The sequence below is a fragment of the Diadema setosum genome, chromosome 2 (genome assembly GCF_964275005.1).
Source record: "Diadema setosum chromosome 2, eeDiaSeto1, whole genome shotgun sequence".
NCBI classification, from domain to species: domain Eukaryota; kingdom Metazoa; phylum Echinodermata; class Echinoidea; order Diadematoida; family Diadematidae; genus Diadema; species Diadema setosum.
In genome coordinates, this window is record NC_092686.1 from 25,836,150 (window position 1) to 25,864,100 (window position 27,951).

The 27,951-nt window shown below is 37.9% G+C and overlaps 1 protein-coding gene and 1 pseudogene across 1 annotated transcript in view; one reads left to right on the top strand and one right to left on the bottom strand.

Annotated features, from left to right (window-relative positions):
• The window catches only part of LOC140243571 (plexin-A4-like), a 132,572-nt gene that overhangs the window by 8,981 nt on the left and 95,640 nt on the right, over nt 1-27,951 (top strand). The gene's annotated exons all lie outside the window — the stretch shown is intronic.
• On the bottom strand, nt 21,980-22,988 carry LOC140246244 (uncharacterized; annotated as a pseudogene).

A 27,951-nucleotide genomic window follows, 5' to 3' on the forward strand; every position in this document is an offset into this window, starting at 1 on the left:
TTGGGGGTTATTGCCCACACTGGGAAGTGTAGAGTGCATTGAAATTTGATGGCTCGACACTTACATCGAAACCTGGCAAATGAAGCCGAACTATTGGTATAATTGTAGTCTGTCTGATATCAAACTTTAAAGGAAACCAAAGCCCAAATATCAGTGTTGATAGCGTGAAAGCAGCAATATTAGTGTAAGAAGACTTCAGTGAAAGTTTGAGGAAAATCGGACAGTCTATTCAAAAGTTATGAATTTTTGAAGTTTTGGTGCCATTATTACTGGATAAAAAGATTACTACAGTTCATGATGTCATTTTGGACAACAATAGAAACAAAATATAAGAACTCCATAAAATCCCACTTCGTAGCAAAAAGTACACATTCAATCAACTTGTTACTGACATGTTAAGGATAATATTAGTCCCACTGCTTTCTGAAAGTGATTTCAAAGTCAAGTGCTCTTTGATTGTGTTAGAAAAATGAATATGTTATAGATTTTCTTTGTATTGTTTTCCACAATTATGTCATGAAGTATAGTACTAGTAGTCTCTTTATACACCAATGACAGCTAGGAAATTTGAAAAATTCATAACTTTTGAACAGATTGTCTCATTTACCTCAAACTTTCACTGACGTATTCTGCTAATATGGCTGCTTTTACTCAACATTTATCTTAGGGCATTGGTTTCCGTTAATATCATAGATGAGAGGAGATCAATCTTCGTCTCTTCTCTTATGGGTAGGCCAAGTAAACAAAGAAAGTAGTTTTTTGTCCTCGCACACATCCAATTATGGCACCACATCAAATATATTTAGTAAAAATTTACTATTTTTGGAAATGGTGAGGAAATGGTGAGTGAAAATAAATGTATATTACTTGAGCTCGCACCTGGCTTGAATTCTTCAATGGTTATGTGCTCATGCCTACTACACCATGCTAGCTTAGATGCTAGTGTAGTTTCGTACCACCTCGTAAATGACTTTAAAACATGTACAAACTCACTGTAAATATATCACACCTGGCACACTTGCTTCTGCATCTCCCAAGTCTGATAGAAGACATCTGAAGAAATTGGGATACTAGTACATTTTAGAATGAGTTGATCACTTGATCTGAAGGCTCTGTGTTGTAGTCATTACAAACAGTCAGTTGCAGTATGTACAGTTGTGGGATACACGCATAGTAGTGCAGTCGTCTGTATGCGAATATGATACGTACACTTACAAAGCAGCACTGCAGAATTATCTGAAATTTGTAACAGTGCCAAATTAACAGCAAATGTTCAACTTTTACAGGTCTTTGTAGACTAAGATGTAAGTATTCCAGGTTGTGAAATTTTTAGGGTTAGTTTATGTATGACTGAAAATCATCTTATTAGCAGTGCAAAACTACATTAGCACGCCTACGTCTCTTGGAAAATCCAGTCAAGGAACTACTTTCTTTTTTTACTTGGCTTTTAATAGACATTTTGTTTGTTTCTGCCACATGGAAGTGTAAGTTCTATGTCTAGGTTTCCTGTCTGAACATCTTTAAAGGGAAGATAAACCCCAAGAACAATGTGGATTGAGTGAAAGCAGCAACATTAGTAGAACACATCAGTGAAAGTTTGAAGAAAATCGGACAATCGATGCAAAAGTTATGAATTTTTAAAGTTTTGGTGTTGGAACCGCTGGATGAGGAGACTACTAGAGGTTATGACGTATGAGTGGACTACAATATCAAGAAAATATAAAGAAAATACTACAAAAATCCATTTTTCATGAAAATTACAAATTCCATCAACTTGATATTGACATAATGTTAAGGGTAGCAATTATTCCCCCTGCTTTCTGAAAGCGGTTGGTCCACTGCTCTTTCATAATTCTAGAAAAGTGAATTTTTGTTGAATATCCTTTATATTTTCTTTGTATTGTTGTCCACTCATACGTCATATCCTCTAGTAGTCTCCTCATCCAGCGGTTCCAACACCAAAACTTTAAAAATTCATAACTTTTGCATCGATTGTCCGATTTTTCTCAAACTTTCACTAATGTGTTCTACTAATGTTGCTGCTTTCACTCAATCCACATTGCTCTTTGGGTTTACCTTCCCTTTAAGGGCAAGGTCACGCTGTGATGACGCCAAAGCCGCATATACAATGTATTCTTTTTACAGGGACATACGATCCACTTCCACCAGCACATTAAAGTGGCAATAATGATCTGATTAGAGTACATGTCCACATTGGGCTATGCTTCTTGACAACTGGCTCTTCTAATGTTTGATGAGTGATGTAAAGTTATGTTTAGATTAAAAAAGAAAGAAAGTTAACAATGGATGCTCAGTGCACCATTTGTAAGAATATTAAAAGCATTACCTACAATGTAGTACATACAGTATTTGAATGTTTCACTGCTTAGGTGCTGTGGCTGACTTCAGGATTGCCAAAATCCTAATTTATCAGCTCAACTAGGTATTAAAGGACAAGTTCACCTTCATAAACATGTGGGCTGAATGAATGCAGCAATATTAGTAGAACACATTAGTGAGAGTTTGAGGAAAATCGGACAATCTGTTCAAATTTAACGCATTTTTGAAGTTTCTGCTCGCTCAAGGCTGAATGCGGAGTCTACTATAGCTTGTGATGTCACAATGCGTACAACGATATAAAGAAAAAATAAGGAAAATTCAACATATTTTCACTTTTCTAGCATAGTAAAAGAACACTTAACTTCTCTCTTTCAGAAGGCAGGGGGAATAATATTACCCTTAACATATGTCAGTAACAAGTTGAAGAAATGCGTACTTTATTCAAAAAGTGAAGTTTTGTGAAATTCTCTTTTAATTTTCTTTTATATGTCGTTGCACGCACATGACATTATACACTGTAGTAGTCTTCTCATCCAGCAGTGACTGTGCAGATACTTTAAAAATTGATAACTTTTGAACGGATTGTCTGATTTTCCCCAAACTTTCACTGATGTGTTCTAATAATATTGTTGCATTCAATCAATCCACATGTATATGAAGGTGGACTTGTCCTTTAAAGACCTATGTAAAGAGTTTACAGTTTGTATACATGTCCTCTAGGGTTACTTGCTTTATTTATAGCGCTAATTTTCTTGGTAATAAAGTGTTTAGTAGCCATCGTCCATGAAACCTTTCAGGCATTATTAACTCTACTGCATTTAGTTAATCAAATCTGTGTCAAAGGGGCATGAGCAGAAAGAGAGAGAAGGGGGGGGGGGAGTTTAATGGGAGACTTTGAGTAGGACATTGCAGCAGGTAATTGCTAATGATTGTGTGATGTCAGTGGTGACTCACAGCTGAGATTGCCATGGAGACTTGGGCGCTGTCTAAGAGAAGAAAATCCACTGATGTGGAGGACCCTCTTTCTCCACTCATCATGTACCCATTGTGGCCTCCCAATGGTTATCTGCCACTGGTGTTAAAGGGTAGTGTAACTGTGGGTCTGAAGGCTGAATGGTTTACCTGAGCTTTAATATTAAGTCAAACCATTTTGGAATATGCTGGCAAATACACATGTATGCTAGTTCGAGATAGTAGTCATTGCCATTGGCCTTTGCTTAAAGACAAAGCCCTATTTTCTCCTCCACATCCCCCCCCCCCAACACCCACGACCAGACAAGTCCTTTCCTAAAACCTGTTTACTTTCACCATGGCCGGTGCTTTCACAGATGCAGTATTTGTAGAAAACAGGAGACAAGTTTTCCTGTTGGTAATGCACTTGACAGATGTGGTAGTGATCAGTGCTTCGCAAATATGCCAAGAGAAAGGAAAAAATGAAGTTATCCTTGAGATCATGACATTAAAGTATGCGGCCTGTCTGTATTGCTGAAGTCAGTCCCAAAATGCCTCTGTCCTCAAGGGTTTCTATGACCTTCATATTCAAGTAATGCTGCATTTATAACATGTTCCCCATGGCCATGGCAATCATGCCTCAGGTGACCGTGAACAAAATGGGATGGACGTGGGGGGCGGGGGGATGGGATGGGCAGACATGATTGCCGTGAATGCTGTGTCGGATTTTCAAACTGTCAAAAAATTTGCCTCGGCAGTCTGGCGCTGATAAGAAACCTGGTAGGCCGTAGTAACACGGGGTGAACGCAACAAAATGAAACAGCACGTAATGGGCGGAAACAAAACTTTTAGGCACTCCTGAACGGATGCTGTGAGAACTGCATTCTGATATCTACAGCTGTACATGTTAACTGGTGAGGACTGGCATGAACAAGACTACAGTAAAGTACAGAGGGAGTAAAAGGGGGAATATCAAACAACCCATGGCGCACTCATGTACGTTTTGGGCAAACGGGGCTGCCGTGGCTGCCAGAAATGTGTTGTAAACGTAGCATTAAAGAGTGTCCACAGTGTTAAACAGGTGACAACTTTTCTAGCTTTTGTGGAAGACTCCATGCAAAGTAAATTTTATTTGTGTCTGTTCGGCTGAAGTTCTAGTGGATCTGCCCACAAGGTCAGTTTTGGCTACTGGTATTGATGAGAGGCCAAGAGTCTGTTATGTTTGTGCTGGTATTTACAGTTGTATGTTGACTCTGTTGTATACAAGGTACAAAATGTATGTATACGATGTACAATATAGTCTTACTCTTGGTATACAAGTTGTTCTCCACTGGTATGAAATCAAAACATCACAGTTTAATAACCATTTGACAAGTTATGCAACATGCAATGTTGATCCAATGTGTCAATAGTTTGGTGTACAGTTGAGTTCATTATTGTTGATTTACCATGCCCTTCAATTTTGTGTTGATTCTAACGTTAAGTACAGAGATTTGATAATTGACAGACTGCATCTTAAAGGAGAGGCCCATGAATTTCATATGTCAGACAAGGATTCATGACATACATTGTACCGGTACTGGTGAAATTTTCTGTGAATGATGTTCCCAGTATTGGCTGGTACGCTGCTTTGTTCACAAAGTGAAGATAATCATATAGAAATAAGTTTGTATGGATATTGCATGTTTACAATGTAGTACTGTGTGCATTGCATTGCCTATAAAGAATGTGATTCTGTGGAACTGAGGGCTATAAGATACAACTGCATGGATGAACCTTTAATAGTTGTGCACCTATGTATTTGTTTATCCTGCCAAACTTAATCCTCACTGGACGAGTCCGCAGTTATGTGGCTAATGTCTTGATGTGTCGTATGCCAGATATATCACTCCCTTATTGGATCAACAGTCTAGTTTTGAAGATGCTTTCGAGTATCAAGGTTCAAATCCATAGCCTTACAAAGAAAAGTGAAGATCGGTGATGAAACCTGAATGAAAAGCCAATGAAGTAAACTAGTACCAGATGAAGTGACTCAAGGCATGCATGTTTTTGCTACTTGTGGAATGATGAGGACATAGAAATTGCACATTCACTTCATGGAGCCTCTTCTTGGTTAGAGAAGGGAACTCATTCAAATGAGAGGGTATGACTCATCCGGAGGGAGAAAATTGTTGGCATGTTGGCAAGTTGTCCAGTTAGATCTAGATCGATACAGTCACATGAACATTGCTCAATGTAAGCAGCTTCTCACTGAAAAAAAAAAGGCCTTGAACTATTTGTGCTAGATGCTGTATAAATGTAAGAGTTGTTGGTTGATTGTTCTGTTGTTGTTGTTTTTTTTTTTTTTTTCTTGTGGCTGGCTGACATGTGATGCCTGTGCTTCGGTATTCAAACTTTTCCAGCCACCGTCTTCGAATGATTGAGCTGATTCTGTGTTATTTGTTAATGCCTTGATATTGAATAAAAAGTAAAATTATTCTGAATTGGCCCCATTCATATTTTAAGTAAAGAAATCATGATTCATAAGAAAATTTTAATTTTTACAAAACAGAAAGTAAAACAAGAAGTAGGGAGTGCGTACATTGTAGGGATTTGCATTTCTGAGAAGATACTTCTTGTTTTGCAACACAGATACACTGTGATACCAACACAGCAGTCATCCAGACCTAGCAAAATTGTCTGTCATGAAGAAAACAATTTAAGATTATCTACATTTGTCCTTGTTAATGACTGTTTATGGTGGAGTAACCCCCCCCCCCCAAAAAAAAAAAAGAAAAGAAGAAAAAAAAAAAAGAAAGGTGTGAGAGAGGCATACCAACTGAGTCTTTTGTCATTACAACATCCAGTGATACAAGTGTGATTCATCTTTTTCCATGAAATAAATCTTACTCTCTCTCCCTCTCTTTTGAGTATGATAATACAGATAATATGATGATGAAAATCCCTCTGAAATTATGTTGATATATTTTTTTTTAACATCTGCAAGTATACAGTCATTGTCATACTGCACCTACCAGTATAGAACCTTTTTTCACAATTTTTAATTTTTTTCTTACAAACTGTCAAAAAAAACAACAACAACAACCCGACAACAACTTTGCATCTATGTTCGTACAATGTAAGTGGATCTGTATTTTCTTAAGGGAAATATACAGTGTAAAATTGAATCTTTTTAAAATTATAATATTGGCAAACATGCACCTTGCCCTCTTTGTACAGTTGTATCTGACTTCAATATTGATGAGGTACACTGTAGCTGTTCTGTGTGACAATTGTCTTTCAAAAAGAAAACACTGTAGGCCCTACTTGAAGTGTTAACATGAAATATGACTGGCAGTGCTTGTGCACCTCTACCTTGAAGTTGTGAAGCATCCCTGTGGTAATCTTCTATTTCTGAGTAAATTTGACACAAAAGAGAGGGTGGAGTGGAGTTCACTGCTTGTTTGCACTCTTTGAATTGGCCCCTGGTTGGAGCAGGTGTTCCTACTGTCTGGCAGTCAGAAGCTACCACGAGTCTGTGCTGACTACTGGCCAATATGAATTGCGATGAAAAGTGACACTGATAATATGTAGAATTCTTTATTACTGCACAGTGTGGTTGAGTGCATTGTATATTGGTCTGCAAGTGGAAATTTCAGAAGTAGTTTCAAAAGATTTTAGTGAAGTGTAATATCTCAAACTAAAATGTGATATACATATATTCATGATACAACTTTTTTTTGTGTGTGTGTTTGACTTTGATCACGGTAACAGAGGGCAATGTTTCATATGCATGGGAAATCATATTTCTAAAGCTGAATCATGCATGGAGGTGCCAGTATCCAGTTGTAGGTTTGCTTGAAATGTTGCTATGCAGGATGACACATGTAGATACACAGTATAGTAGAGCAGATAAGCCCTCAAAATCACGTGAATTGTGCAAAATTTGACTAAAGCATGAAACTTTCACCAGTGTTAGTACATACCATAAGATTTATTTTAAGATCGGGAGGTAAGTCTGATTTGACCTCTGATGACCTCCAGAGGTCAATGTACTTTAGATATCAGAAAATCGATGTTTTTAGACATTTGCAAATGATATATGTGGTTATGTTGCACTAAACATGCATTTATACCACAGAGAAATCATTTCCAGATTCAACAGAGCACTGACAGGTTTTTACCTTTGACCTCTGATGACCTCCAGAGGTCAATGAACTTTAAATATCAAAATATCGATGTTTTTAGACGTTTGTGAATGATATATGTGGTTATGATTCACTAAACAGGCATCTATACTTCAGGGAAACCGTTTTCTGATTCCACAGAGCATTGACAGGTTTTAACCTTTGACCTCTGATGACCTTTGGAGGTCAATGACCTCAAAATACTATATTGGTCTGTGATGTCATTGGTTAATGGTAACCATTGTTTAGATGTACAACACAAGCATATCTGTCTTACAATGAAATTGTCTTCATATTCTAAAGAGCAGACAGGTTTCTACCTTTGACCTCTCATGACCTTGAGAGGTCAATGACCTCAGAATATCAGAATATTGAAGTATGACATCATTGGTGAAAGGTCAAACATGGTAAAGATGTACAAAACAAGCATATCTGTGTACAATGACATCGTCTTCATATTCCAAGGCACACAGACGAGTTTCTGCCTTTGACCTCTGATGATCTCGAGAGGTCAATGACCTCAAAGTATCAGAATAGTTTGGCATCATCAATGGTAAACATGATGATGTTTTAGAGAGCACTCGTAGGCCCTGTTTATTAACGAGCCGTTACTGTTCACCTATGAAAATCACACAAGGTAAAATACCTCGAATGAAATGTGAGGATGTTAATATTGATATTGCGATAGTTGATAGTTAATAATTGTTTATAATGTAGGGCTTACAAACCATGCAATTCTGTTACCAAAAAAGTGGCTACTCATTCCGCAGAACTTTTCAGGTAATTATCTAAGTCGGGTATGTGCACAGAGCAAGGGGTGTCGATCTGTTTTCACGTGGGGGGGGGAACTTGGAAAATATGTAAAAGCATAAGTTCATGGTGCAAAGGAATGAAGCGGAGGGGGAGGGGGAGGATGTGGGTGGGGGATTGGATTTTTGCAGGTTTAGACCTGAAATCAGTGATTCAGTGTAGCTCTTGTTTAATGTGTGCGTCATCACTTATACGGAAGTTGATGGGGTGTGGGCGCATCTCACCTACCCTCCTCCCAAAGACGAAGTTTTTTTTTTTTTTTTTTTTTTTTTTAAGAATCTGATGCATACGTTTTGGGGAATATTTGGAAAATTATGGATCACCAAGGTGTACCAAGTCTATATGGATGGGAACCCAGCAAGCGCAGCGTTGGCGAGGGTAGGGTATTCCACTCCCATTCGACAGAGCTCTTGTTTTTTGAGAAATGAGATTCAACGACCTGGCACACAGGCACTTTTGAAGGAATACCTCGAAATTGTATCAAAAAGGTGTAGTAAGTCAGCCATCTATGGAGGAAGACCAATCGACAGAAGGATGTGGGTGGAGGTATCCCCCTCCCACATTATGGAGCTTTTGCATTCTTTTGTTTGCAATTCAATGATCTCGTGCCACTCTTGGTTGAACTACCATTTTGAAAAAAAAAAGTCCATACCCAAATGTGTAGCCATAATCAATACATGGAGGAGAGGTTTGATACAGCAAGAGGAGAGTATGAAAGGGGCTGTCCCCCAATCCTTCCCATGCGAGGGAGCCTTTGTAGTAAGAATAGAAATGTAAAAAAAAAAAAATCTAGTATACACATTTATGATGGAATATTTGGGAAATTATCAGTAAAAGGAGTGTACCAAATCTAAGGGTAGAAACCGAGGAGGGATTGTTAATTGAAAGATACACTACTCCCTCCAACAAGAGGGATTTTCTTTAATATGTCGGAACTGAAATTAAAGATCTAGTACATACTTTGTGATGATATAGAACAAAAAATGGGACAAAAGCACTGAGCGTATATGGAAGGGGACATAACGAAAGATAGTGTGGGGGAGGGGGTATGCAAAGGAGATTCTGCCTTTTAATCTGGTGCATACTATAGCTGAAATGTTCAGTGACAATTCATTTTCTGTCAAAAAGTGAAGAAAAAAATCTCAATCTCAGGAAATACTTGGAGGCAAAGTTTTATGTCCCCACCATTCCCCCTCCCATATTTTCTCGGGAGGCGGGGCAAATGCCTCTTGCCCTCCAAAATGAACAATCGTGCATATATAGGAAAGCCTTTTCATCTTTGGAATTCAAATAATAATATCTCTTAAAAACATTTTTCATAGAATAAGGGAAATTATCATTCCCCAAAGTATGTTATATCTGTGGAAGGAACCAAGCAGGGGGAAGGAGTCTATCGAAAGGAGATATTCCCCTCTCACAGAAGGGAGATTTTGCATTTCAGAATTAAATTTTAACAATCCGATGCACACTTAAAGTGAAAAACTTGGGCAGTTTTCTGTCTAAAAAGCAAAAAACAAAAAACAAAAAAAACTAACAACAACAAAACATAGTCCACATCTCAGAATTTAATGGGGTGGGGGTCAACTATCCCTGCCACCACCCCACCCCTCCTCCAAACTGATGCCCCGGTATGTGCATGTGTTTTATTCCACTTGTTGAAAAGAAGAGAGAGTTTTAAGAAACAATATTGTTCAGTGGTCCCTATCCCAGTCAAGTTAATTGTTTATCAATAAGGTGATTTCCTTCACCTGTATACCTTAAGATGATGTAGGCCTGGTATTTGCCTTGCACGTTATTACATCTATTTCTTTTTTAGTATTCTCGTTTATATTTTGATGTGAAAGTTGTTTACTTTGCCACGATTTTATTTGTACATAGAAAAAATAATCCAAGACTGAAAATGAAACTGATACAATATTTAATAATTGATATGATGCACATATTGTGTATTTCTATAGCAATAAAAGTGAGCAATTCAAAAGGCGTGTACTCATTTCACATGAACATTAGCGATGATCCTCTGACCCCTGGAGGATATTGAAAGATATGCATCAAAATGTAAGAATATTGATGTCTGGTCTCATTGGTTTTTAATGGCCAGGTGCTTATGAAATAATAATTACATTAAAAAAAATGCATTTTGTGTGTGTGTGTGTGTGTGTGTGTGTGTGTGTGTCTCCAAAATTGTATGCAGAGTATTCCACACACAGTTCAATTTTGACTTCCATCTAGGACAATGAGCGGTTACTTTTTTCTCAACTACACTGTAATATCAAAATCTATTGAAAAAACACGGTGGCGGCTGGGTCTAACACATTATCATTCCTTTTCGTTGGAGATCCATGCGGGATGGTCAAAACAAACATAAAAAATAGATATCTCAGACCTAATTGTTATAACAAAGCATCATATCCTCATATACCCAACCCAACCCTCTATGCCCAGACAATGTAAACCACCCCATGGACTTACTTGGAGCTTTAGAATATCCTTTGTCAACAGAGAGAGACATCCAAACCTTTGCAGTGCCGACTAAGATCTGCCATGGAACTGATTGGTATTGGCTCTGCATCATTGACAGCAGATCTCGTTTCCTATTCTCCTTCTTCTCCTTCTTCTTCTTCTTCTTCTTCTTCTTCATTATACTGTGTAATCTTGTAATATTCTGCCATGGAGCCTTTTCTTAATTGGTTAAAGAAGGTATCCAAAGAGCTATATGAAGCAAAAAACAACAAACAAATGCAAAAACAAAAAGAGAGACATATGTATCTTTAATAACAGAGCTGAATATTGAGTATCTCTCTCCTGAAGTGTTTCAAAGAGATACAAGAGACAGTGGCCGAGAGTAGCCGCCACCTTTTTTTGGGAGTAGGCCTACTTTGTGTTCTTGCAAATGATGCGTGACATTTTTGGTCATTTGCCCTTTTTGAAGAATGCAGCAATAGAGCCACAACTTCCTGCGGAGTGAATATTGTGGGGTTCTTGATGCAGAACATCATCGCTGAATTTGCCTGAGCTGTACTTTCTTACAGGGATTGCCATTGTAGTTTTGACACTTATAGGCAAACCAGTCCCATAATGAGTCCGACAAATGGGGGAAAAGATCTATGAGACTTACACTGAATAGATTAAACACTCTGTATATCAGTCTCGTGGGCCTTGTTTTCCTCGAGTGTCGAGATAATGGCCATATTTGCCTATATTCGCTAGTCTACATAACTAACCCAAACATAACAGTTGTATTTGAGGTCACTGCCATCACTCAAGAAACTTAAGCTTATTTCTGAAGTAATTGACCTCTCACATTTCAGAGACCTGTTACTATAAACCAATGCTCTGTGGAATATGCATACAAACTTTGATCAAAACATCAGTGCGTGATTTGTACATGATTAAGCATTTACGATTACACCAATGAAGCCAAACATCAATACAGGTGAGCCTACACTTGTGACCTCAGTGACCTCTCATTGTCCTGAGAGGTCAAAGTTGGATATAATGCACAGGCTAATGACCAATGTTCCATGGAATGAAAAGATTCTTCTATTATAGCATAAATGATTGTACATCGGGTATTACAAAGTTGACCATTGACTATACATAGAATATCAATATTCTGATATTTTGAGGTCATTGACCTGTCACCTTCCTCAGAGGTCAAAGGTAGAGACACGTGAGTAATTTCTCTTGCTCTGTGGAATAGGAAAACAATTCAATTGTAATACAAATGAATATAACATCTAAATCATGTTCGTCATCAACCAATTGCACCAAATATCAATGTTCTGACATTTTGAGGTCATTGGCCTCATCATAGGTCATCTGAGGTCATCAGAGGTCAAAGGTAGAAATCTGACTCGAAAGGCTCAGTGGAACATTGAGGCAATTCCTCTTACAAAAATTAGTTTTTAGTACATAATTATCGTGTTTCAGTTATGAGTGACGCATTAAAATATCAATTTTCTGACATTTTGAGGTCATTGACCTCTGAAGGTCATCAGAGGTCAAAGATAGAAACCTGTCAGGGCTCTGTGGAATATAAAGACAATTTCACTGTGACAAATATTAAGTTTTGGTACATCATTACTGTGTTTTATCATTAACCAATGATGCAAAATATCAATTTTCTGACATTTTGAGGTCATTGACCTCTGGAGGTCATCAGAGGTCAAAGGTAGAAACCTGTCAGGGCTCTGTGGAACATAAAGACAATTTCACTGTGACAAATATTAAGTTTTAATACATCATTACTGTGTTTATCATTAACCAATGACGCAAAATATCAATTTTCTTAGATTTTGAGGTCATTGACCTCTAGAGGTCATCAGAGGTCAATTCAGACTTACCTCCCGATCTTAAAATCAATCTTATAGCATGTACTAACAATGGTGAAAGTTTCATGCTTTAGTCAAATTTTGCACAATTCTTCGGCTTATCTGCTCTACTAGTATTGATACTAACAAGCTTTAGATCTGTGATATGAATGCTTTAAGATGATGCAGCCTCCCAGATTAGGCAATGCAAATAGATGTCTCGGACATGTGCAGAACCCAATTTGTTTTTGTTTTTTTGTTTTTGTTGTTGTTGTTTTTTTTGCATAATACAATTGTTGTAGCATCATCTGTAATGTTTGCATTCCAGATCTCAGGTTACAATGTAGCTAATATAGGGGAACAAAACTAACACACACAAAAGTTTAGTTTCAGTTTTCTTCAGTTTAGTTTAGTTTAGTTTCAGTTTTTCTTTTACAGTTGGGTATTTTTATGTATTTATGCTACAAAAAGTTCCTTCCAGAATCCCTTTTAGATTATTTTTCGCTGAACAGCACTATCCATAATTACGAAACAAGAAATTCTGCAAACTATCATCTATATCACATGCGCACCTCATTTTTCAAAAATTCAGTTATATATCAGGGCCCTCATATATGGTATTCTATCCCTAGAGAAATTAAAGCATCAAAATCCATAAATAATTTCAAAATTAGATATAAACACTTTTTATTGGAAGATTACAAACATAGTTAATTCAAGGCGTATTTTTGTTGTTGCTGTTTTCTGTGTTGTTATCGTCCATACCTCCGTAGTTTTCTTTTGTAATGATTGCATTGGTTTGACTTGTTCTGTTTTGTCAACTTAACTGACATTTTTTTTTCTTAAATATGTCAAAGGTATGTATGTTACAGTAAAATGGGTCAGCTACTCACAAGGGCTTTTCCTTTCTTGCTGCTTCCCCCACCAATGGCATTGTCTCTGTATGTAGTCATACCGCCACATTATTTTACTTTTATGTCGTATGTCCTATGAATTTTTCTCTTTTTGTATCTCATTTTGTATACTCATGTTTTATTGTATGTTCTGTATATTTTTAATGCTTGGTGCAAAATAAACTAAACTGAAACTGAAAACAAAACAAAAACTGAGCAATGGAAAACAAGGAGGTAAGACAGATCTCATGAGGTTAGGCTCTGCCTAAATTGAGTTCAGTGTTCAAGCTGTTCACTGGCTTCAAAGGGAAGGGTTTCCCTTCTGTTTTGTCCAGAGCTCAATGTTTTTCTTTTTTAATAATCGATGCTATCCCATTTTCTTTGCTCAATTTTCCACTTTTTAATAATTGCTCTACTTTTAATGATACATTGTAGTAGGCCTAAATACTGTATTGCCAGCCTTGCTACATTTTCTAGATCGTCCTAAATTACCCTTCCTGTGCTTAGTTCACCAATTGGCAAAGCTGTCTTGGGACTGATTGTTTAATCAATAGAGGTTGGCTAATCCCCTTCATACCTGCTTTGTCACCTTGGCCTTCTCATTGAACTGAGGTACATTGTTACACCTGAGTAAGCTTGCTACCTACCTTTTATGTAACTTTACAGCTAGTTGATTAAAGTTTGGAGAGATTAATTATTTAATGCCAATGAAAAAGAGCGTGGTAAATTAGGATAGGTGCCTTGGTGCAGAAAGGGTAGAAAAGTGGCAGAATGGCTAGCTCATACATGTATTTCCAGTAGATGTACACTTTACGTGTACACTTTACGTGGTGTAATGTAGCCTGGCAGGGAACTGGCAGTTCCCAGGAATCTCTTGTTTTTCCCAGCATGCTTCTGTCATACAATGTAGCCATGAATTTAATTGTGAGGCATTGATTAGTTTGTTGTCCATTGTTGTAGCACCATAACCAAATTCAATGCATTTGTATATGTTCAAAGATCTTTAGCACCATAGCCCAATACTCTGCATTTGTATTCGTTCAAAGATCTTTACTATCCTGTTTTACAAAGAAACCCTTCCAGCCGCAAAACTGAAACTTTGTGTCATTTGTCCACCTGTAAACTGTACTTGAGGAGTAGCCTCCCCCCCCCCCACTTTCACCTTGTCTTTGACAGTCTCCATAATTTTGTGCTGAAAGATTATTAAACATGTGCAAGTTGATAGGCATCTGAAACTGAAACCTTCACCACCTTGCAAGCATCACATTCTGAAGTATCACATCTGAAGTATCAAAGCTGCTTTTACCTTTTGTAGCTGATGCACTCTACATATTGTATATAATAACTTATATTCTGGCCTCCACACAATTATGCTGTACATGTGTAGTGGTTATAATTATGATGAAAACAGCAGTCTATAAATGCTAGACAGTTTTAATCATTAGGACAAACCCAAGAGGCAGGGCTTCAACTTTCATTTTCATATTTATCAACCTATAAAGAGATGAGGCTATTTAGTCAAAGACTTGTGTTGCAGTGATGAGATATAAAATGGTAGAAGGGTAAACTCATATGTTTGTGATCTGTAAATAAGCATGTCTGTAGATATTAAGCAGAGCTGATGCTGATGCACTCTACATATTGTATATAACTTATATTCTGGCCTCCACACAATTATGCTGTACATGTGTAGTGGTTATAATTATGATGAAAACAGCAGTCTATAAATGCTAGACAGTTTTAATCATTAGGACAAACCCAAGAGGCAGGGCTTCAACTTTCATTTTCATATTTATCAACCTATAAAGAGATGAGGCTATTTAGTCAAAGACTTGTGTTGCAGTGATGAGATATAAAATGGTAGAAGGGTAAACTCATATGTTTGTGATCTGTAAATAAGCATGTCTGTAGATATTAAGCAGAGGTTTTTTGACATAGTTACGGCACAAAACTATAAGAGTAACAATATAGTAAGTTGTGTGAAGTTGGATGTAGCAAAAAACAAAAAACAAACACACACAAAGAATATAATTCAGTTTGAAGCCAGCAAAAAAAAAAAAAAAAAAAAATGAAGTAAAGAGTAATAAAGTAAAATGTAGGCCTAATCTGTACATTAATATATGAATTCGCAACCAGCTGTATTATTGTAGCTCAGGGGATAAGACTTAGAATATCAGTCATGATGTCCATGGTTCAAGTCCCTTATATAATTTTGTTGCTGTGCTCGTAGAAGGGCACTGTATCCTTCTTACCTCAGCCTTCAGACGGAACTCATACCCTTTCAGTAACTATGCATTTTTGGCCAGCTCCTAGCCCGAGCTAAATTGGCCCATGCCAAGCAGTAAAAATTGCATTCAGTAACTGTAGCAGAGCCACGCTACTTTTACGATGACCCATTCACAAACTTGGCCATGTGAGGGATAACCACCATGGTAACTGAACGCAAGCTCCGGCGGAGGCACGGCCAGGTAATTGTGACGTTTGCCCGTGCAAGGAATTTTGGCCCGAGCCTGGCACTGTTATCATTCATAAACCCTTCGGTTGGTGCCAGGCCCGAGCCTGGCGCGGGCCACTTTGGCCCGACCTATTCATAAACTCAAAATTTTACAACTTAGCTTGGGCCTGGCCCGAACCAGAAAGTTACTGAAAGGGGTATTAGACCCATCGTGATCCTGTGGTTGCTTGCTTTAATAAAGCATTCATAATGCTTCCTCAGCAATCACATTTGATAAAACAAAATCATTTGTAATCAATCCTTACACAGGACACATGCAGAAAATGTTTAATGCTTGAAATGGACTGGAAATCACTTTTAATTGGTGCAACTGTGTTTGGGAATGTGCTCTACAGTGTGGCTGTTTGTGGTTCAAGAGAGAGATGAAGGGGAAATTCATATTGAAGTAATGAATGCAGAGCAGCAAGCAATGTGTAATCAGAGATGTCTGATCAGTGTATGCAACCAGGTGTTCCCCTACAGGTGGCAGTAGTATGATTCATCAGTTCTGTAGCCTCGGCCACGTGCATAACTTGCATGTGATATGCTTAGTCCAAATCCCTATGGGATTAAGTTACCTTTGGCTGATGTCGCTTAGCCATTTTCTGTCATCTCGTCATGCTAATACAATTTTCATTGATCTACCCTGTGAATTGCCGGTGGAAAGTACATTTTGATGATGTGGTTATTGCTTTAATAGATTGAAATGAGAGAGGTGTTTTTTTTTTTTTTTGGGGGGGGGGATAAATTTCATATTGGGGTTGTGTTGATGCATTTGTGCTAAGTGTTTTGTGTAGGCAAGAGTACATCAGGTAGTTGACAGCTTTAATGTGCATACCTTTTCTTCAGGGTAGCAATTTATTTATTTTTTTTTTACAGCTAGATTAGGCTATCATATGAATAATCAGTAAATTTCTTTTAAATATAAAATTCTATTTTTGCAAATTTGTTTGGTTTAATTATTGTTTTGTTCAATCTCAAAACTGAGATAACTGAAAGGGTAATTGTAAAATGCAGATGAACTGACGAATTAGGCTACAACTTGTTGTATTATGTCTACAATAAGCAGTCCATGACTAGAATACTAATGGTGGCAACCCTGAATCAAAGCCTTTCCAATTTTGACAAGTTTTTGGTCTGAATGTTTTTCTATATTTTCTCCTTGAACTTGATGCCGATGTAAGAGTCCGACTCATGATGTGAGTTGAAATTGTACCTCCCTTTTCCCCCTCAGAAAATTTGTCATTACCTAGATAGGGTCTTGTACACTGTGACCTGATTGTCGATTGATTCGTTGTACTTCTTCAGATTTGAATGCAGTGTATATGGAATGGGTGCCACACAGCTTCTGTGATTTGGGTGCAAAATTCATAGCTAATGTATCGTATTGTGGACACAGGCATCGTCAGCACAACTTCTCAGATTTGGCTACAAAATTCAAAGCTAAAGTAAAGTATTGTACATGGCCAGCGCCACGTTTTCAAAAGTGTGTGTGTGTGTGGGGGGGGGTGTGCCTACTTCTTGGTTTCATGAGCTAACAAGCTAAAAGAAAAAAAAAAAAAGGTCTTCAGCACAAAAACAAAGCAGAAGTCTTACCTCTCTCAAAGGTTTCACTCCATTTTTTTTTCCTAGTGCCACTTCCAGGGTTAAAAAAGTGTGGGGGTGCCCAAAGTGGTGACACCCAATGTTCTCCTATGTACGGGTGCAAAAAAGTGCCCCCCCTCCACCCCCCCCCCCCCCCCCCCGTTCCGCCAGCCCTGTTGTAAACACGATAATCCGTCTTTAAATTCATCTGATGTAGACTGTGCAATATTCGATGCTGATGTATAATAGTATACAAATAATGAATGTTTATGAGTGCAATGGACAGAATATTTCATGAGGTGAAAGATGAAAAGATCCATTCAACGAGGTGCAGCCGAGTTGAATGGATCAAACATTTCATCTTTTACCGTATGAAATATTCTGTCCATTGCACGAATGAAAAAATTTGTTATTTGTTTTATATAACGCCTGAAATAGATCCTTGTCATTTCATGTCTTATTAATTTAGAAACAGAGAGAATCTGAGATCACGAGAGTGCTCACTGAGCGCTTTATGCAAAGTAGCACACTGTTGCATACACACACTGCAGACGCAAGCATTTCACACGTGTAGTGTGCCGGGCTCTCAGCGAGCGTGCAATGGAGCAAATCATGTGGATCCAAAATTGCACTGTAAATGGGGCCACACAGCCAGCCGGCAGCGTCGCGAAAATGTGTCTAAATCATTCTACAGCGCAGCGGTGTGACCTTGAAATGGTCTCTCGCGCCGTGTTCGAGGACTGGTTTTCAATCTGCGATATTTCACTTCATGTGCATGATATCAAACCAGGTTTTTTTGCAGATGATCAGCGAAATTCTGAATTTTTCAGAAATCATAATATCAAGAAGAAAAGACTGCGATAACATTTTATAATTTCACATCAAAAATCGTGTTGAAAAAAAAAATAATTCAATTCAAAATCATCCGGTAAATTTCACTTTTCTAGACAATGAGTTAATAAAAAAACATCACGAAATGGGGGGAAATGTATCAATCAATCGAAAAATGTAACTCTTTATGGGTCATTTCGTGTAGATGGGTCAGGATCCAGCAAAATCTAGAGCAACTACACTGTCAACTAGCCCTAATGAAGACAATCCGATTTCCTTGTGCTGTGATTGGTCGATTACCGTCTGCAGAGGCTGCCATGAATGACGTCATAGTGAATCTCCACTTACGGCTTCTGCTTTTGCCGGGCCCGACGTAAAACTAACTGTTTATAGACTAACATCAAACCATTTTGAAGTTGATTTGAACACTTATTATCACATTTCAGTATGTATCTCGTCTTTTGATGAGTCCAATCGATCAAAATAAATGAAGGAATCGACAGAAGAATGTGAATATACAGAGTGCAAACACGAACCCGTCAGTGTAGTCCCAAGTATTCGTTTTGCAGTGTTGCGATTGCAGCAAAAACGGTAACTGCACCGAACACTCGCTGCGGTGAACCACAGAAGCAGGTATTTCCGTAAGAAGTATCACGTGTATATCTATACGTGCCTATGATTGTTATGAACTAGTAGTAGTACACTGTAGTAAGTAGCTATAGTAGTAGTAGTAGCACTAATAGTAGTACTAGTACACTGTAGTAGCTATAGTAGTAGTGGACTACTAGTACATTAGTAGTACTAGTACACTTGTAATACCATACCAGTAGTGCCAGCAGCAGCAGCAGCCAGTGGTAGTACTAGTCCAGCATAGGTGTACTTGTATTTCTCTGGACACTTGTGTGAATGGGTGCATTGGTCATTGTAGTGTCCAGATGACAAGACGGTACATAGGCTGTGGTAACTAATCACTGATGGGACTCAGAGAATGACGATAGTCAAAGCAAGCTGGCTTCCTTGCGGATCTGTTATGTTCTTAGATATTTAAATACAATGTATATATCTTTCAGATTTTATTATTATTATTATTATTATTATTTTTTACATTTCATCTTTTGTCTCTGGTGGATGGAAGCAAGCTGCTAGCAAGACAAGAGAACAAAAACTGAAAATCTACTATGGATTGTACAGATTGATGTACATGTATGTGTACTCGAGCCTTTTTATCATAACAGAAAAAAGTAATCATCAGTGTAGCATTCATTAATTTACACTGATTTGAAATCCACATTCAAATTCCACAAGACACGACTTTCACACTCTTGCTTGTTTTCCCCTCCTTAAACTGGACATCTCTCTCTCTTTCTTTCTCTCTCCTCTACCCAGTTTCCACAACGCTCGTCAGTTATTCAGCATTATCTTTTCAACTACTTGGCAGTATAGGATGACAGGAAAAAACTTTTCATTATCATACGGATTACCCTAAAGTTCATAACAAACTAACAAAATATTGTAAACATTATTGCTCTTTGTTAAACAGGATGTGATGCAAAAAAACAAACAAAACAAAAACATTTCTGTTGGCAAGGTTGGTTGTTTACATCTTTTAAGGCACATGTACCACTAGTACTACATGTACTTGGCAAGAACAGCATATATATATGCTATATATATATATATATATATATATATATATATATATATATATATATATATATATTGTCGCTGGGGCGACAAGACCACGTATCTACAAAATGTCAAAGGTTCAGGAGAGCCAAAAAACATGGCGGCCAAAGCACTGTAGCGAATGGGATAGCCTTTCCTTTGACATGCCGTGGTGGCTTCATTTTTGGAGTAAGACAGTTAGGATTTGGACAGGACATCACTTAACCCATTATTTGACCATTAATCCAAAAAAGTCATTTTCACCAAAATTGCAGATACAAGGTCTTGTCACCCCAGCGACGGACTATTATACAGTATATGAAAGATGGCGAAGTAGAGTAGTAATGCATTTCAGTCCAACAGCGCTATTTATTCAGGCTGAATTTTCGAAGAATACATGAATGTCTTCCTCAGGGTTCACAATAACAATTATGAAAATAAACAAAATGAATATTTCCTTTAAAGTGGTAGTCATGGGGAATGCTTATGGCAATGCCCGAGTGTGGTATCTGAGTAGAGGCATTGTGCGTTTCTTATGAGCATGCTGACTTGCAGTCAAGATCAATTTGTATTATTATGATGTAATAATGATAGCAACCACATGAAATTTGTACATGCTTAACCATTCAGATCATCAACGCATGTAAGTGTATCATACATAAGTGGTAGTCATAGGAATGATTGTGACAACACGCGTATTTCTCAGTGTAATAACTCAGCTGTATATAACTCACATTTTCATAGACTGAGGTATCTGATGTCCAACATTTTGTTATTCCAGTTCTCTCCCAATGTTATACGTGTCTTTAAAAATGTTGGCTGCATGCCTGGTATCTATTATACATACAATATAATACCATACCAAGGAGGCTTAGTACCTCCTTTGTCATACACAGCTACTTTCAGTGATACACCTGTATTTGTACTTTCCTTTTCACATACATAAAAGCTTTGTAAGAGAATGATTACTGTAAAAGTGGAAATTTTCGCGTTGTTGAAATTTTCGTGCATATCGCGCAACCAAAAAACTAGCGCGAAAATAAAAGTATGTGGATATTTTTGCTTGCCATATATTCCTGTGTGGGATGTCTTGATTCCGTGGAATTAAAATCACGCGAAACTCTTCTTACCCGGCCAAGCGCGAAAATATCCACTGTTACAGTATGTGGAACTTCAAATTTGATGAGGGTAGGTATTTGGTCACATTCTGCCCATCAAAACTTTAGTTTGCCACACAAACCTAGGGCAAATAACATAATTCATAAATGTATAAACTATAATACAGGCTTTAAACGAGAAAGCTAAAACAAAGAATCAGTATACTAGTAGTATGCAGAGGTAGGATTGCTCTTAGATGAATACATGTTCATTATTCACACACATTCTTCACACACTGCATTAGACAAAATAACTTATCAAAACTGACTGACACATCTTCACAGTGGCGGATCCAGGGAGGACCGCAACCTGCGCACAACCCCCCCCCCCCCTTAATTTTTTGTCGAAACAAAAGAAATAAAAAGAAGTTTCTGTAAACAGGTATAAATGCACATATGCTTGGTTTGTGCAACTTTGATCACAATGCAAGCAAGGCTATACCATTTTCAGACAAATCTGCAGTGTCTAGATTTTACATTGTCACTATCACTACCTTCACTTTCCATAATTACATGGTTATCTAAATTTGTAAAATTCCTGCATGTACAACCAGGACCACAATTTTGCCCCTGTTTTTTACATTTGCACTGCTTATTCACACACTTATTTTTCTTACATCAACATTGTCTTGTTAAATATGCAACATTATTTCTTCTTTGTTCAATGTCTCTTGTAAATCCCAAAAAAGTCAGCAAAAGTAGAATCTTTTTCCTGAATAACTGAAAAGCAGCCATATTGAGTGATGTCTGGTTACATGAATAGTGGGACATGTCTGGGGCATTTGCCCAGACAGTTCTCACCCAGCATGATTACAACCTGTGAAACCTAAGAGCAGAATGAGGGGGCAGCAGTTGATCTTCATGAGCATTCTACTGACTTGGGGATACACCTTGAGTGTTATACTGACCAAACAAAATGGGTTTAACTAGAATAATAATTTACAGATGCAATCCTGTACAGCATTCAATTTACCAGTTCCTGCGGGAGGGTCATACAAACAAGCTGTAATGGAGCATTTCCGGCATGTTCCATCTCTTGAGCACTCTTGGCGTTGAGCAAGAGCTGACTGGGTTGGTATCCCTGCAGTGACTGGGTTGGTATCCCTGCAGTGGCTGGCTTGGTGGGGCATTGTTGGCTTGGGCAGGGGAGATGGTGTTTGGTTGGTGTCTTCATACACCTTTGGCAAGAAGCTGCTTTTGTGACACATATCTGGTAAGGGGTTGGTGCTGAAAGGCAAATCAGAGTTTAAAAAATATTCTTCAAGAAGAACTACAATTACATGACAGCCAGAGAAGGATTACAGTCATTCAAGCTACTGCCCATAATTCATTTGACTACTCTTAAAATGTGTACAATTAAATTTCATGACTTAACGTTCAGTGGCATCTTAAATAAGAACATTACACTTTTTCTATTGCTCAATAATCATTAACAAAAATTTACAATACAACTGTACCAACTAAAATTTCAATTTATTAATCCCTGTTTGAGGAACTTGAGTGCAAGTTGAAAAGAGCAAGAATTATAATTTACAGATGCAATCCTGTATCCAATTTACCAGTTCCTGCGGGAGGGTCACACGCTTGGATGTTCTGTCTCTTGAGCACTCTTGGCGTAGAGCAGGAGCTGACTGGGTTGGTGTCCCCGCAGTGGCTGGCTTGGTGGGGCATTGTTGGCTTGGGGCAGGAGATGGTGTTTGGTTGGTGTCTTCATACACCTTTGGCAAGAAGCTGCTTTTGTGGCACACATCTCGCAAGGGGTTGGTGCTGAAAGGTTAATTCAGAGTTCAAAAAATATATATACTTTGAGAAGGACTACAGTACAATTCAATTACACAACAATTATAATTATTCTAAATATTTGTCAGGAATGAAACTAATTGCAAAAATGTATACAACCTGACAACTGGAATTTATACAGTTCAATTCCAATGGCATTTATAAAGGAGAGCATTGTCTTTCTATTGTTCAAAGATCATTATAGAAATTTTACAAAGAGGCAAAAGAAAAAAGTGAAATAGCAACAACTGAGATGAAAATAAAATGACATTTGGCATGAACGTAGTATACGAAACATGCATTTGTCAAGTCTATTAAAACACAGTGGAACCAGAAGTAAATAATATTTCATTTGTCACAAAAACATTGGTACATCACCCCATTGTATTCAAATTGTCAAAATGCTAATGCTACGACTGTGATAGTATGACTAGTATGAGGTGGTACATTATTATGATTGTACATATTCCCATACCATCATAATGTATTTTGAATTCATCAAACTATAGAATGTAGAACTTAACTGTTGGTTCTATTAAAAATAATGATAATAATGATAATAAAATAGTGCAGGGTCTATGCCAAATACAACAAGGGAAATTGACTGATGTCATGTACATTTTACTAGTAGATCGTACTCTGTCATGATCTATATATCGATCTCTGTACTTTTAGTTCTAACCAGTAGTAGCGCTAGCTGTGATACGATACCGTAGACGACTATTTTACAGAACAGGACATCTAATTGTACATACGGGACTACGGCCAGTGCGTGCGCGATCAAAACTTGCCACTGCAGAGACAAAATCGAGTCCGGAATTCTCGTTAACGTGAAGGTCACGTGACCCTACATGCATACAGATGGCATCGCAAAACCAATATTTTCGGAAATTTGCTTCGACTTTGGGTGCAATTTTGATCACTTCGTTTATTTTTGAGCCAAAATGAGGCTGGTATCAAAATTTCCGCTAGAATCTCATCTATTCAAATAACTGATTAAAATAACCATAGGAGTTGTAGATGGGTCAGGATCCAGCAATGTATCAGTGCATGTCAAAATCAGATTCTATCGCAAGCAGCTTCTTATATCCATTGTATCTCCCTCAAAAAGTGTCAAATTCGGCTAAAAAAAGTATGGAATTAATCGTCTTTTTTTTGGACTGCAAGACTTACCCGGTCACGGCTCCGGAAACAGGTTCATGGCAACGTAACAACGAGCGATGTTGGGGATATACATTTTGCGTCGACGAAAAGCCTCGTCGCCAGACACATGCGCAGAATTCCTGCGCGTGGAATAAATTCGGTGGATTTGCTCATTAGCATACGACGCTGCGGACTGACTGCACAGTTGCATGGATGATGATGTCATAGTGAAATGTGCCGAATGATCAACATCAAACAATCAATCAAATGACAAGGATCTCTTCAGGTGTTGCATTGTACACAATAGGCCCGTTCACACACAAGGGAAAAAGTGCGATTTAAAAATCAATTTTCTTATCGCGATCAAAATTTCGAAATTTTTTCCTGTGTGGACAGAAAAATTTCACTAATTTTCGCGATCCTAATCGCGATCCAACTCGCACTATTAGTGCGATTTTTCAGAATAATCGCAATTATTTTCTCAAGCATCGTGTGTGTGAGCGCGATCGAGATTCGGAAATCGGTATTTTTAATCCCATCGTTCGTAGCGCGTGAACGTCAACATTATTGGGACCGCGGGGTCAGTCTTCGGTCATGCAAGTTTCGCGCATGCGCAATTTGGCCACTGATCGTTCTTTCCTCGCTGCGAAGTGCGATTTTTCCTTGTGTATGAACGGTCGAAAAAAAAAATCGAAATTTGGATCGCGATTGTGATTTTGATTTTCGTTGTGTGTGCACGGGCCTAATAGCATCCATCTACACAACTTCTCTGATTTTAGTACAAATTTCAATACTGATGTATAAAATGTACTTGTTTTGTAAACACAAGCATCCATCTATCCAACTTCTCTAAGATTTGGGTTCCGAATTCAAAGCTGTTGTAAAAGTAATGTAAACACAGGCATCGATCTGCACAACTCGTCTGATTTGGGTACAAACTTTAATGCTGAAGTATAAAACGTATTGTAAACACAAGCATCCATCTACACAACTTCTCTGATTTGGGTTCAGAATTCAAAGCTGATGTAAAAGCGATGTAAACACAGGCATCGATCTGCACAACTCATCTGATTTGGGTACAAACTTCAATGCTGAAGTATAAAACGTATTGTAAACACAAGCATCCATCTACACAACTTCTCTGATTTGGGTTCAGAATTCAAAGCTGATGTAAAGAATTCTAGACACGAGCATCCATCACTTTGTCTCCTGTCACTGGTCACGCATATTAATGAAAGCAAGCCACTACTTCCCCTCTCAGCAAGGGGATTGCTGCACTAGAAATGAAGGTAACGCAGAAACAGCATAATGCATCGAATCCAGGGTGTGGTGACTTGTTATTACATATTGATGACTCAGGCTCGACTTTAAAAACGAGTATGTTCAATAGATTGTACAGAGTTTTAGATGTAGGTCTAGCTATGAACATTCAGGTAAACATTATAGCGAACAAATAGGGGGAAAAGTAAGATCTCTGGAATAATTATATAATATTGGATGCACTTGAGTGGTATATCTGATATACCACAAAAGAAATCCAGTATTATTATTATTATACATACAAACCACTTTCCACGAATTTCCACAAAAAAAAAATGAAAAAAGGTTTCACTCACCATTATATTGTTTACAAAATCTAACCTTTCAACTTTGTATACGGACGTGTATCTACACACAGTACAGTACAGTACATGCATATCAGCGAGCAACTGCCACAGAGAGCACAGACGATTTACGTGTACTCCTATGGCATTTCTCAACCTCATCGCGCATTTCTCAACCTCATCGCGCATTTTTCAACCTCATCGCGCAATGCCACTGCACTGTGCTTTCTTTGCAAGCGATACTGCGCACATGTATAAAGAAACATTTGAGTGCGATATTGACAGCAGAGTACAAAATTGGAAACAATATTGTACTCTTTTTCTCCATTGATACGGGTAATGTAAAATGCATAAGACAGGTATTATGCTAACAATATTGTATGTCATTGAGCAAACCCTTGCAGGAATATTGATACATGGTTTTATTGTATCGAAAAAGTGGCTTGTATGTATAATAATCAGTTTTATTAGTATGGCGATGTAGTGGGTTGCCATTATACAATGTAAGTTGTGACAAATCTTTTCTGTCAATGTCCCAGTGAAGTCAAGACATTTGAATAGAACATTGTAATGTGCAGAGAGTGACTTTGGGGTTTGACTGTGTGTACGAGGATGAAATGTAAGAAGCTAGTGGAAACAAAACCCAGCGATAAGTGGATGTCGTTAGTGTGAGATAAATGCTCCACTATTTTAGCACCATGCTAAAAAAGAGCTTGTTTCTGGTATGGGGTTGAGATCAAACAGATGGAGTAGGCGCTTGGCAACCCAAAGTGACATGTCCTGGTAACGCCATTATCAGGACATCTGTGTATCATAAGGAGACACTTGTGCATGTGGGACTACCAGATGTCTGATCCAAGGAAAATACATCAACAAAGCTCCTTAAAATGGAATGTCAAATGCTGTTAATTGAGTAGCCCCCAGGGATTGTACCAGCCCCAAATAGATTAACTTGCATTATCAGCCCTCATTCTTGTTTTTTTTTTTTCTTTTTTTCTTTTTCAAATGCTGCTCACCCTCATACAAAGAGTAGGCCTACTTTGTGCATGTCCATAGCTGACACTGTAGTGTATAACCAAGGAGGTACTAGGCGACTAAGGAGGTACTAGGCGACTAGTACCTCCTTGGTGTAACGTATTGCAGTTGGCCATTTCAAGACCACTACTTGAAAACGCTGTGGACATGTATTGTAGTATATAATACAATATACAGCTGTAGTCATCAGTGATAATTGCACCTGAGCAGCACTTTAGGAAATTACAAGGCATGTCCAGCACCAGGACCATCCTCTATGTACAGAAGTGTATACTTGAATGCTTTAATACAATTTTATGTACCTCCAGGAAACTGTCAGTTTCATGAGTATGATGTTTGTATGTACATGTGCAATGTACTTGATTGCATTAGACACCCCCTCCTATTATTACATTGAATGATTAATGTACAATAGCTGCATGTCAGCATTCCCCAAAATAATTATAGTTTGCAGTACATGGGCAATGTACGGGTCTATAATTTTAAGTCTCATGGTATTTTACCCTGTAGGATTTGTATTCACTGTTCATTCTACCCTTCGTTTCAGGTGACAAAGTCTGATCCCTCCCCACCCATCTTCCTATACCTCTTCTCCCCCTCCCCCATCCTTGTGGAGTGGTTTACCATTACCCTGTCTTATTAAATATGACAGAGACTTGGAAAGGGAAAGAGAGTCTATGCGTACAGGCACTCGCATATCTTTTTACCACATTATTGTTGTCCATTCATATCATGCAAGATTCTGCCACCAAGCTGCATGTAGTACGTATGTAGGTCCTGTGTTTGCTTGGCGAGCTGATGAAAATACAGTATGACTACACGTTTTGCTCATCATTGCACCACAAGGGTGTACATCAGCATGTTAGCCTATGAGGTAAAAGTATATAAAAGGAATAAAGGGGTTTCAATTTTTGTGATGTGACCTGACATTTCTGACATAATTACTTAATCAGACACAAATTCAAAGTGAATTAAATCCATCCTACTCCTGTTTCTATGTATACTGAAGGTAAAACTTACAGATACATTTACATGTAGTCTTGTGGTCTTATGTATAATGCTCATTACAGGACAGTGCATATAATGTCAAATTGCATTGCATGATTGTTGCAAATTATTGCAAAAAAAAATGCTAAAATGGGTCGACCAAGTCGATCTTCTGTTTTTCATATTTTTTGAAAGAACG